General features: G+C 38.6%; 1 non-coding gene across 1 annotated transcript; it reads left to right on the top strand.

The window, feature by feature from the left end:
- The first annotated feature begins 12,367 nt into the window (after positions 1-12,367).
- LOC148574659 (small nucleolar RNA R71) lies at positions 12,368-12,475 on the top strand. Its single transcript, XR_015905855.1, has one exon. It is a non-coding gene; the product is annotated as a small nucleolar RNA R71 (small nucleolar RNA).
- Positions 12,476-13,737: the final 1,262 nt, after the last annotated feature.

The raw sequence follows: 13,737 nt of genomic DNA, 5'->3' as shown, positions 1-13,737 counted from the left end.
GAAGAAAGCTACCAAGAGGAAGAGGTTGAAATTAAAGAAGCTTGCAAAGAGGTGGTAATTATCAGAGAAGAGCACAAGGGAGTGGAGCTTGCAATTTCATTAAAAATACCTCCCCCTAAGTTGCCATCATCCATCACAACATTCAAGTGGGTAAAATTCATATCCCTTAGCTTTCTAATTCCACTTGAATATGGGCTACTGGAGACGGATGGTCAACTTAGAGCTCTTTGTAACATTAAGAGTAAGAGGAAGATGGCCAGTGGTAAGAATTGTCCTGCAAGGTTCATCATGGTTGGGAGCTTTAAGTTTAAACGCAAAGGTTGGTGTAAAGCTCAACTGAATGGGTCTAGGAAGCTGTTTGGTAGCTGCAGTGAGAATTCAAATTACTTATCACCCAGTTGGAAAAATACAGATCCCGACAAGGATGGGTGTAAAAGCAAGATTTGGGACCCTGGAATCTGCTCTGACATTTGTCACCCCGGGAGCCTAAGAATCTGTTTGAAGCTTCTTAAGGGCTTTACATACCTAGTTTGGGACCCCGAAGGTTGCTGGAGATACAAACATTGGTGGAGATTCCTGGATGAGTTCAAGCACAAGCCACCATAACAGGGAGCTCACCAAATGTCCAACTTAAGGACTTTAACTAAAAGTGCTAGGTGGGAGACAACCCACCATGGTATGATCGTTCTTTTTTCATTTTTATTTAGTTTTATTTGTTTTCAAGTTTTATTTTATTTTATTATATTGAACCTGGAGTTTTGCATCACATTCATATTAACACTGCATTCTGCATTTTTTTCAGATTAAAAAAAAGAGAGAAAAAAATAAAAAAAAGAGAGAAGCACGCAAGCGACGCGGTAGCATCGCTGACGCGTCCGCGTCATGTGGAAAAAATGGCTCCCACGCGACCGCGTTACTCACGCGGCCGCGTGATCTGGAAATCGACGTACGAAGGGTGCACGACCGAAAGTTGTGCGAGAGTGGTGCTGGACTGGTGCTGATCGCACATGCCTTACCACGCGGACGCATGGCTCACGCGTCCGCGTCATATCCTCATAATGGCCACTCACGCGATCGCATGCCCCACGCGATCGCGTCACCCGGGATTTTGGTAATACTCAGTTTCGAACAGAGAGTTGTGCGAGCGCGAGGCTGCACTTGCGCCAATCGCACAAATCAGGCCACGCGTCCGCATGCCCCACGCGTCCGCGTCGCCTGACCTTATTGCGCACCACGCGACTGCGTCACCCACGCGACCGCGTCACCAGCGGCGCACAGAATATCCAGATCAGCCAATTTTCTTATCTTTTCTTCTCTAATCCTAATTTCTTCTATCTTTTCTTCTTTCTTTCTTACTTTATTTCTTTCACTTCTCATTCTTCTTATCTTTTATTTTATTTTATTTTTTTTGCATACTTTCATTCATTGCATTTTAATTTTGTATATTTTTATTTTCTTTTCTAAATTTATTATTTTACCATTGGTGTTCAAATATTCTTATTCAACTGTTATATATCTTTTCTGGTACTATCTTAGTGCTTATGACTTGTTTTATTCTGATTGGGTAACATTATTTAAATCAATGCTAATCTTTTATGATACTTGTACTTCTCTTGCATTGATATGAACTTATACTATCTTGCATTACCCACATTCTCCTCTCCTTTGTTGCACATTCTGCACCACTGGTATGCCATGGCTTCTATTGTTTTCTCACGTACATGTTGAAGCTTCCATGTAAATGAGACCCTTATCATTTGGCATTAACACCCATATTTTATTTATTTTCTATCTTTTGGGTTACTTTTCTTCTTTTTCTCTTTTTTCAGGCTTGCCACCGAAGACGGAAAAAGAGAGAAACCTCTAAAAGGGGAGACAAACAAGTCCATTTGCACAATCCTTGAAGAAAAGCATCAGTTGGAACAACCCGTCCACCTGCACATCTCAGCATGCACTGAGGACGGTGCAATCTTTAAGTGTGGGGAGGTCGATACCTATCTCCATGGGTTAGTATTTTCTTATCAACACCAATATTTTATTTTCCTTGTTAGTTGTTGCATTTGCATGTTTAATTGCATATTTATTTGATTTTGTGCATTTAGTTACTACTTGGTTAAAGTAATAAATTTCTTTTTAAGACCCTATTTTTGAAAATTTTCACTAATTTAAACTGAAAAATTTTTGTGTTAAATTTGTTTGAAGTTGTATTTGGAACATGGTTTTTAAGCCAAAGAACACACAACCTGTGAGATTTTGAGCTTATTTATATGGTTACATTATTTAACCATAAATATTTTATTCCTGTGTGTTTCCTTCTCTATGATTGTAATCTATATTTTGTTCCAATCTATATGTCCATTATTTAGTGTATTTACATGCTTACATATGATTGAGGCCATTGTTTGATTTTAGCTCACTTATCCCAAATAAGCCTACCTTTTACATCACCCTTGTTAACCACTTTGAACTTTTTAACCCCATTCTATTTCATAACCACATTACTAGCCTTAAGCAGAAAAACAAAATAAAAATCCCAAGTTGAATCCTTGGTTAGCTTAAGATAGATATTGTGTATAATTTAAGTGTGGAGAATTTTATGGGAACATGGGATGATATGAAAAAATAGGGAATTAAATTGAATGAGTTATTTGAAAATTTGGGAAGCATGCTCATGTGAAATCAAAATAATTAAACTACCATGTGCATTGAAAAAAATATATATTAAGTAATTAAATAAGGGGATACAAAAAAAAAGAAAAATAATATTACCCCAAATGCAAAATAAAAAAAAATCAATGCACATGGGACAAAATTCAAAAAAAAAATAATAATAATAAATAAATAAGTTTGATACATGAGCATATAATACAAAAGTGGGAAAATTTTGGGTAGCTAGATAAAGTATTTTAAATTATATAAAGTATGTATATGTTAGGTGAGATCTTAGACTAATCAAGGATTCACTTTGTTAGCTCACTTAGCCTTATATATATATATATATATATATATATATATATATATATATATATATATATATATATATATATATATATATATATATATATCCTTACCTTTACCTTAGCCCCATTATAACCCTGAAAAGACCTCATGATGTTTGCATTGGTACATTAGATATTTGTTGATTGGTTAGATGAAGAACAAGGTTTAGAAAGCATGACTAAAGAAGAGTAGAGTGAATAACCCTATATACTTGAGAGATTAGAGTGATATACACTACCAGTGAGGGTTCAGTGCTTGATTCTATGTTCCCTGCTTTCATGAGCTGTCTTTTTACAAGTTTACTTGCTTTTTATTGTATAATTTGAATTAGTGAAATTTGATTTATGTTTGTCATGGAGAACTTATTTATTTGAATTAGTGAAATTTCAGTTGCATTCATATAGATAGGATTGCATTTCATATTAATCTACCATTCTTCTTCATCTTTATAGTTTCTCTTGAGCTTAGCATGAGGACATGCTAGTGTTTAAGTGTGGGGAGGTTGATAAACCACTATTTTATGGTTTATCTTGTGCTCAATTGAGGGGTTTTTATCAACTCTTTACCCACTTATTCATACTATTTGCATGGTTTTACATTTGCCTTACTAATTATGTACTTTGATTGAAAACATGCTTCTTTGGCCTTAAGTTCCCTATGCTTAATCCTCTCTTATTACCATTAGATGCCTTGATATGTGTGTTAAGTGATTTCAGAGATTACAGGGTAGGAATGGCTTGGAGGATGGAAAGGAAGCATGCAAAAGTGGAAGGAATACAAGAAGTTGAAAAAATTGCTAAGCTGTCCAGCCTGACCTCTTTCACTCAAACGGCTATAACTTTAGCTACAGAGGTCCAAACGACGCGGTTCTAGTTGCGTTGGAAAGATAAGGTCCGGGGCTTTGATTTGAAATATAATATGCCATAGTTACCCTGACACTAGGCAATGCGAACGCGTGCTCCATGCGGCCGCGTCGTAGTGACGGAAATCAGCGTGTTTGAATTCTTCTCCAGTAATTTCTGGGCTGTTTTCGACCCAGTTCTCGGCTCAGAAAACACAAATTAGAGGCTATAAAGTGGGGGAATGCATTCATTCATAAACAAGTTTCACATTCACAATTTTAGGAGTAGATGTAGTTTTTAGAGAGAGAGGTTCTCTCCTCTCTCTTAGGATTTGGATTTAGGACTTCTCTTAGTTTTAGGAGTGACTCTCAATCCCAGGTTCAATGTTCCTTTTTACTTATTTTTCCAATTAAATTTATGAACTTTTCCATGTTATGACTTGAATTTATATTTAGACGTAATTTGATTGCTTTATTTATATGAATGCCTTTAATTTAATTTAGATATTTTCCCTTTTGGCTTTGGTTAAATAATTGGTAACTCTTGAGTTATCCAACTCGAGGTGTTGATTGAAAATTATAACTCTTCAAGAAATAATTCGAGATCCTATAACTCTAGCCTTTTCCAAGGAAAGACTAGGACTTGAGGATTCGAAATTAATTCATCCACTTAACTTACCTTCATAGTTAGAGGTTAACAAAATGGGAGAAAAATCCAATTCTCATTACAATTGATAAGGATAACCAGGATAGGACTTCCAGTTCTTCATACCTTGCCAAGAGATTTTATTATTGTTAATTTATTTTACTTGTCATTTAAATATACCTGTGCCCATTGCCCAAACTCAACATTCCCCAGAAAACTCATAACCAATAATAAATACACATCCCTGCAATTCCTTGAGAAGACGACCCGAGGTTTAAATACTCGGTTATCAATTTTAAAAGGGGTTTGTTACTTGTGAAACCCAAAACGTTTGTAAGAAAGGTTGATTGCTTGGTTTAGTAACCATATCTACAACGAGTAATTAGTATAACTTCTAAACCATCAATCTTCAGTTCTTCAATGTGAAAAACATGTTTCCTATGTTTTAAAAATAATTATTTTAATTACCTTTTTATTATCATTCGATGCCGTGATTTGTGTGTTGAGTAGTTTCAGATCTTCTAAGGCAGGAATGACTTAAAGGATGGAAAGGAAACATACAAAAATGAAAGGAAAGCACAAAATAGAGTTTTTGAAGAAGCTGGCAGCGACGCGAACGCATGGACGACGTGGCCGCATGCCTAGCGCGAAAAGGCAGCGACGGGAACGCGTGAATGACGCGATCGCGCGCCACGAGCAAAACATAGATGACGCGGGCGCTTGACCGAAGCGAACGCGTGACAAGGAAAACTCCAAATGACGCGACCGCATGACCCACGCGAACGCGTGACAGAGGCCACACACCAGAAATTACAGAAAATACTCCCAGCGATTTCTGAAGCCCTTTTTGGCCCAAATCCAAGTCCAGAAGGCACAGATCAGAGGTTATGAAGTGGGGAAATGCATTGATTCAAAGGAGAGTCTCCAATTATTCATTTTTGATGATTTAGATGTAGTTTTTAGAGAGAGGTTCTCTCCTCTCTCATTTAGGATTTAGAATTAGAATTTCTTTTGCTTTCAGGATTGTCTCTTTTCATCAGGTTCAATATACCTTTCTATTTATTTTCTCAATATTGATTTATGAACTTTTCTATGTCACAGATAATTCTCTTAATTAATGTTATTTGAGGTATTTCAGTTTATGATTGCTCTCTTTTGTTTATGTTACTGTTACTTTCAATCTGAAGATATTTTTATTCCAGCAGATTTACTTTTTTTCCCTTTTGGTCTTGGTTAAGAAATCAGTAACTCAGGAGTTATTGGTGCACGAAATTGTGATGTCCAGGCTCGAACAATCCCTGGCAACGTGAGCAACTTGGTATGCGTAATCGTGATTACACTTTAATTATGTAAAATTCATGGCTCTTTCTTTCCCTGGCAATGGCGCCAAGAACATGGTGCCAATACCATGGTTCACAACTTCGATACAACTAACCAGCAAGTGCACTGGGTCGTCCAAGTAATACCTTACGTGAGTAAGGGTCGAATCCCACGGAGATTGTTGGTATGAAGCAAGCTATGGTCACCTTGCAAATCTCAGTTAGGTAGATATAAATTGATAATGATATTTTCGAATAATAAATAATAAAATAGGGATAGAGATACTTATGTAAATCATTGGTGAGAAATTCAGATAAGTGAATAAAGATGCTTTCGTTCCTCTGAACCTCTGCTTTCCTGCTGTCTTCATCCAATCAGTCTTACTCCTTTCCATGGCTGGCTTTATGCAAGGGCATCACCGTTGTCAGTGGCTACATCCCCTCCTCTCAGTGAAAAATATGCTCACATGCTCTGTCACAGCATGGCTAATCATCTGTCGGTTCTCGATCATGCTGGAATAGGATTCACCCTCCTTTTGCGTCTGTCACTAACGCCCAACAATCGCGAGTTTGAAGCTCGTCACAGTCATTCAATCATTGAATCCTACTCGGAATACCACAGACAAGGTTTAGACTTTCCGGATCCTCTTGAATGCCGCCATCATTCTAGCTTACGCCACGAAGATTCCGGTTAAGAGATCTAAGAGATATTCATTCTAGCTTATTTCATGTAGAACGGAAGTGTTTGTCAGGCACGTGTTCATAGGGGAGAATGGTGATGAGCGTCACACATAATCATCACCTTCATCATGTTCTTGGGTGCGAATGGATATCTTAGAAGCGAAATAAGATGAATTGAATAGAAAACAGTAGTACTTTGCATTAATCTTTGAGGGACAGCAGAGCTCCACACCTTAATCTATGGAGTGTAGAAACTCTACCGTTGAAAATACATAAGTGAAAGGTCCAGGCATGGCCGAATGGCCAGCCCCTCTGATCTAAGAACCAGGCATCCAAAGATGGTCAAAAAGACTCAAAGATGGTTCAAAAGATGTCTAATACAGTAGTAAAAGGTCCTATTTATAATAAACTAGCTACTAGGGTTTACATGAGTAAGTAATTGATGCATAAATCCACTTCCGGGGCCCACTTGGTGTGTGATTGGACTGAGCTTGAGTGTTACACGTGTAGAGGTCCTTCTTGGAGTTGAACGCCAGTTTTTATGCTAGTTTGGGCGTTCAACTCTGGTTTTGGCTCCTTTTCTGGCGCTGGACGCCAGATTTGGGTAGAAAGCTGGCTTTGAACGCCAGTTTACGTCGTCTATTCTTAGCCAAAGTATGGACTATCATATATTTCTGGAAAGCCCTAGATATCTACTTTCCAACGCAATTGGAAGCGCGCAATTTCGAGTTCTGTAGCTCCAGAAAATCCACTTTGAGTGCAGGGAGGTCAGAATCCAACAGCATCAGCAGTCCTTCTTCAACCTCTGAATCTGATTTCTGCTCAAGTCCCTAAATTTCAGCCAGAAAATACCTGAAATCACAGAAAAACACACAAACTCCTAGTAAAGTCCAGAAATATGAATTTAACATAAAAACTAATGAAAACATCCCTAAAAGTAACTAGATCCTACTAAAAACTTACTAAAAACAATGCCAAAAAGCGTATAAATTATCCGCTCATCACAACACCAAACTTAAATTGTTGCTTGTCCCCAAGCAACTGAAAATCAAATAGGATAAAAAGAAGAGAATATACTATAAATTCCAAACTATCAATGAAACAGAGCTTCAATCATATGAGCGGGACTTATAGCTTTTTGCCTCTTGAATAGTTTTGGCATCTCACTTTATCCATTGAAGTTCAGAATGATTGGCTTCTATAGGAACTCAGAGTTCAGATAGTGTTATTGATTCTCCTAGTTCAATATGATGATTCTTGAACACAGCTTCTTTATGAGTCTTGGCCGTGGCCCTAAGCACTTTGTTTTCCAGTATTACCACCGGATACATAAATGCCACAGACACATAACTGGGTGAACCTTTTCAGATTGTGACTCAGCTTTGCTAAAGTCCCCAATTAGAGGTGTCCAGGGTTCTTAAGCACACTCTTTTTTTGCTTTGGACCTTAACTTTAACCGCTCAGTCTCAAGTTTTCACTTGACACCTACACGCCACAAGCACATGGTTAGGGACAACTTGGTTTAGCCGCTTAGACCAGGATTTTATTCCTTTAGGCCCTCCTATCCACTGATGCTCAAAGCCTTGGGATCCTTTTTATTTGCCCTTGCCTTTTGGTTTTAAGGGTTATTGGCTTTTTGCTCTTGCCTCTTGGTTTTAAGAGCTTTGGCTTTTTCTGCTTGCTTTTTGCTTTTTTTTTTTTGCCTAAATTTTTTTTTTCTGCAAGCTTTGTTCTTTGCTGCTTTTTCTTGCTTCAAGAATCATTTTTATGATTTTTCAGATTATCAAATAACATGTCTCCTAGTCATCATTCTTTCAAGAACCAACATATTTAACATTCTTAAACAACAACTTCAAAAGACATGCACTGTTCAAGCATACATTCAGAAAACAAGAAGCATTGTCACCACATCAATATAATTAAGCTAAGTTCAAGGATAAATTTGAAACTCATGTACTTCTTGTTCTTTTGAATTAAAACATTTTTCATTTAAGAGAGGTGATGGATTCATAGGACATTTATAACTTTAAGACATAGTTACTACTACTAATGATCATGTAATGAAGACACAAACATAGATAAGCACATAACATAGAAAACGAAAAACAGAGAAAGCAAGAACAAGGAATGAATCCACCTTAGTGATGGTGGCGTTTCCTTCTTGAGGAACCAATGATGTCCTTGAGCTCTTCTATGTCTCTTCCTTGTCTTTGTTGCTCCTCCCTCATTGCTTTTTGATCTTCTCTTATTTCATGAAGCATGATGGAGTGCTCTTGATGTTCCACCCTTAGTTGTCCCATATTGGAACTCAATTCTCCTAGGGAGGTGTTGATTTGCTCCCAATAGTTTTGTGGAGGAAAGTGCATTTGAGGCATCTCCGGGATCTCATGGTGATGAGCTTCATACGCCTCTTGAGCTCCATGAATGGGCTCTCTTGCTTGCTCCATCTTTTTCTTAGTGATGGGCTTGTCCTCTTTGATGAGGATATCTCCCTCTATGTCAATCCTAGCCGAATTGCATAGGTGGCAGATGAGGTGAGGAAAGGCTAACCTTGCCATGGTGGAGGACTTGTCAGCCACCTTGTAGAGTTCTTGAGGTATAATCTCATGAACTTCCACCTCTTCTCCAATCATGATACTATGGATCATGATGGCCCGGTCTATAGTAACTTCAGACCGGTTGCTAGTGGGAATGATTGAGCATTGAATAAACTCCAACCATCCTCTAGCTATAGGCTTGAGGTCCAATCTTCTTAGTTGAACCGGCTTGCCTTTGGAGTCAATCTTCCATTGAGCTCCTTCTACACATATGTCCATAAGGACTTGGTCCAACCTTTGATTAAAGTTGACCCTTCTAGTGTAGGGGCGTTCATCTCCTTGCATCATGGGCAAGTTAAATGCCAACCTCACATTCTCCGGACTAAAATCTAAGTATTTCCCCCGAACCATTGTAACATAGTTCTTTGGATCCGGGTTCTTACTTTGATCATGGTTCTTGGTGATCCATGCATTAGCATAGAACTCTTGAACCATTAGGATGCCGACTTGTTGGATGGGATTTGTTAGAACTTTCCAACCTCTTCTTTGAATTTCATGTCGGATCTCCGGATACTCATTTCTTTTGAGTTTGAAAGGGACCTCAGGGATCACCTTCTTCTTGGCCACAACATCATAGAAGTGGTCTTGATGGGCTTTGGAGATGAACCTTTCCATCTCCCATGACTCGGATGTGGAAGCTCTTGTCTTCCCTTTCCCCTTTCTAGAGGATTCTCCGGTCTTAGGTGCCATCAATGGTAATGGAAAAACAAAAAGCTTATGCTTTTACCACACCAAACTTAGAATATTGCTCGCCCTAGAGCAATAAACAAAAGAATAGAAGAAGAAGAAGAAGAAATATGGAGAGGGAGAGGGAGATGTGGTTTCGGCCAAGAGGAGTGTAGAGGGATGTGTTGTGTGAATTTGATAAAGAATGGAGGTCTTTATATAGGGAAGGGAGGGGGGGAAGGTTTCGGCCATATGGGTAGGTTTGGGTGGGAAATTGGTTTTGAATTTTTGAAGGTAAGTGGAGTTTATGAGGTAGGTTTATGGGGAAGAGTGGATGGATGTGAGTGGTGAAGAGGTGATGGGGAAGAGAGTTTGAGGTGATTGGTGAAGAGTTTTTGGGGAAGAGTGTTTATGGGGTTTGTGTGAAAGAGAGTGGTAAGAAGAAGTGAGTGGAGGTAGGTGGGGATCCTGTGGGGTCCACAGATCCTGAGGTGTTCAAGGATTTACATCCCTGCACCCATTAGGCATGTAGAAATGCCTTTGTACACAACTCTGGGCGTTCAGCGCCAGGTTGGTGGCCATTTTGGGCGTTCAACGCCCATTTGTGTGCCATTTCTGGCGTTGAATGCCAGAACCATGCCTGTTCTGGCGTTCAGCGCCCAGAAGCTGCCCATTTTGGGCGTTCAGCGCCAGCACCATGCTCTGTTCTGGCGCTGAACGCCAGACAGATGCTCCTCCAGGGTGTAATTTTTTTCTTCTGCTGTTTTTTATTCCGTTTTCAAATTTTATATTTATTTTGTGACTCCACATGATCATGAACCTACAAAGACATATAACGAAGGAAAATATAGTTAGATAAATAAAAATTGGGTTGCCTCCCAACAAGCGCTTCTTTAATGTCAATAGCTTGACAGTGGGCTCTCATGGAGCCTTACAGATGTGCAGAGCTTTGTTGAGACTCTCCAACACCAAACTTAGAGTTTGGATATGGGAGTTCAACACCAAACTTAGAGTTTGGTTGTGGCCTCCCAACACCAAACTTAGAGTTTGACTATGGGGGCTCTGGTTGACTCTGCTTTGAGAGAAGCTTTTTCTGCTTCCTCTCCATGGTTGCAGAGGGAGATCCTTGAGTTTTAAACACAAGGGAGTTCTCATTCCATTGAAGGACTATTTCACCTCTGTCAACATCAATCACAGCTCTTGCTGTGGCCAGGAAAGGTCTTCCTAGGATGATGGATTCATCCTCTTCCTTTCCAGTATCCAGGACTATGAAATCAGCAGGGATGTAAAGGCCTTCAACCTTTACTAACACGTCCTCTACTTGTCCATAAGCCTGTTTTCTTGAACTGTCTGCCATCTCTAATGAGATTTTAGCAGCTTGCACCCCATAGATTCCCAGTTTCTCTATTATAGAGAGGGGCATGAGGTTTATTCCTGAACCAAGGTCACATAGAGCCTTAAAGGTTATGGTGCCTATGGTACAGGGTATTATGAACTTTCCAGGATCCTGTCTCTTCTGAGGCAATGTCAGTTTATCCAGATCACTTAGTTCATTGATGAACAAGGGAGGTTCAACTTCCCAAGCATCAATGCCAAATAATTTGGCATTCAGCTTCATGATTGCACCAAGAAACTTGGCAGTTTGCTCTTCAGTAACATCCTCATTCTCTTCATAAGAGGAATACTCATCAGAGCTCATGAAGGGCATAAGGAGGTTCAATGGAATCTCTATGGTCTCTAGATGAGCCTCAGAGTCCTTTGGTTCCTCAGAGGGAAGCTCCTTATTGATCACTGGACGTCCCAGGAGGTCTTCCTCTTTGGGATTCACGTCCTCTCCTCTCCTCACAGGTTCGGCCATGGTGCTTATGTCAATGGCCTTGCACTCTCCTTTTGGATTCTCTTCTGTATTGCTTGGGAGAGTACTAGGAGGGATTTCAGTGATCCTTTTACCCAACTGGCCCACTTGTGCTTCCAAATTTCTAATGGAAGACCTGGTTTCATTCATGAAACTCACAGTGGCCTTAGATAGATCAGAGACTAAGTTTTCCAAATTAGAAGTATTTTGTTCAGAGTTCTCTGTCTGTTGCTGAGTGGATGATGGAAAAGGTTTATTATTGCTAAACCTGTTTCTTCCACCCTTATTAAAGCCTTGTTGAGGCTTTTGATCCTTCCATGAGAAATTTGGATGATTTCTCCATGATGAGTTATAGGTGTTTCCATAAGGTTCACCTAAGTAATTTACCTCTGCTATTGCAGGGTTCTCAGGATCATAAGCTTCTTCTGCATAAGAAGCCTGTTGAGTACTGTTGGATGCAGCTTGCATTCCATGCAGACTCTGAGAGATCATATTGACTTGCTGAGTCAATATTTTATTCTAAGCCAATATGGCATTCAGAGTATCAACTTCAAGAACTCCCTTTTTCATAGGTGTCCCATTACTCACAGGATTCCTTTCAGAAGTGTACATGAACTGGTTATTAGCAACCATGTCAATGAGTTCTTGAGCTTCTGTAGGCGTTTTCTTTAGGTGAATGGATCCACCTGTAGAAGTGTCCAGTGACATCTTTGATAGCTCAGATAAACCATCATAGAATATATCCAGGATGGTCCATTCTGAAAGCATGTCATAAGGACACTTTTTGGTCAACTGTTTGTATCTTTCCCGAGCTTCATAGAGGGATTCACCTTCTTTCTGTCTGAAGGTTTGAACATCAGCTCTAAGCTTGCTTAGCTTTTGAAGAGGAAAGTACTTGGCTAAGAAAGCCGTGACCAGCTTATCCCAAGAGTTCAGGCTGTCTTTGGGTTGAGAATCCAACCATAATCTAGCTCTGTCTCTTACAGCAAAAGGGAAAAGCATGAGCCTGTAGACTTCAGGATCTACTCCATTAGTCTTAACAGTATCACATATCTGCAAGAATTCAGTTAAGAACTGAAAAGGATCTTCAGATGGAAGTCCATGAAACTTGCAGTTCTGCTGCATCAGAGAAACTAATTGAGGTTTCAGCTCAAAGTTGTTTGCTCCAATGGCAGGAATGGAGATGCTTCTTCCATGTAGATTGGAATTAAGTGCAGTAAAGTCACCAAGCATCTTCCTTACATTATTATTTTCGGCTGCCATCTCCTCTTCCTGTTCGAAAATTTCTGAAAAGTTATCTCTGGATTGTTGTAATTTAGCTTCTCTTAATTTTCTCTTCAGAGTCCTTTCAGGTTCTGGATCTGCTTCCACAAGAATGTTCTTATCCTTGCTCCTGCTCATATGACAAAGAAGAGGGCACAGAAAAATAATAATAATAGAGATCCTTTATACCACAGTATAGGGATCCCTGTGTGAGTAGAAGAAGAGGGGGAGACAAAGAATGTAATGTAATGGAAGAAACACAACTGTGAGGAGGGTTGAGATGTGAGATGAGATGTTAGTAAATGAATAAATAAATAGAATAAGATGGGAGAGGGAGAATTTTCGAAAAATATTTTTGAAAAAGAGTTAGTGATTTTCAAAAATAGTTTTTAAAAAAGGTTAGTAATTTTCGAAAAATTTTGAAATCAAAAATAAAAATAATTAGTTAATTAAAAAGAAATTTTGAAAAAGAGGGAAGATATTTTCGAAAATTAGAGAGAGAGAGTTAGTTAGGTAGTTTTGAAAAAGTTAAGAAACAAACAAAAAGTTAGTTAGCTAGTTGAAACAAATTTTGAAAAGATAAGAAGTTAGGAGGTTAGAAAAGATATTTTGAAACCAACTTTTTGAAAAAGATAAGATAAGAAGATATTTTAGAAATTAGTTTTGAAAAAGATTTGATTTTTAAAATTTCAATTAATGACTTGATTCATAAGAAATCACAACATATGATTCTAGAACTTAAAGTTTGAATCTTTCTTAACAAGCAAGTAACAAACTTCAAATTTTTGAATCAAAACATTAATTGATTATGTTATTTTCGAAAATTTGATATAAAAAATAAGAAAAATATTTTTGAAAAATATTTTTGG

This window comes from Arachis ipaensis, chromosome B2, assembly GCF_059453495.1.
Source record: "Arachis ipaensis isolate K30076 ecotype BB chromosome B2, ASM5945349v1, whole genome shotgun sequence".
NCBI classification, from domain to species: Eukaryota; Viridiplantae; Streptophyta; class Magnoliopsida; order Fabales; family Fabaceae; genus Arachis; species Arachis ipaensis.
Note: the sequence above shows the minus strand (reverse complement) of the source record. Positions and strands in the feature narration are given on the sequence as shown.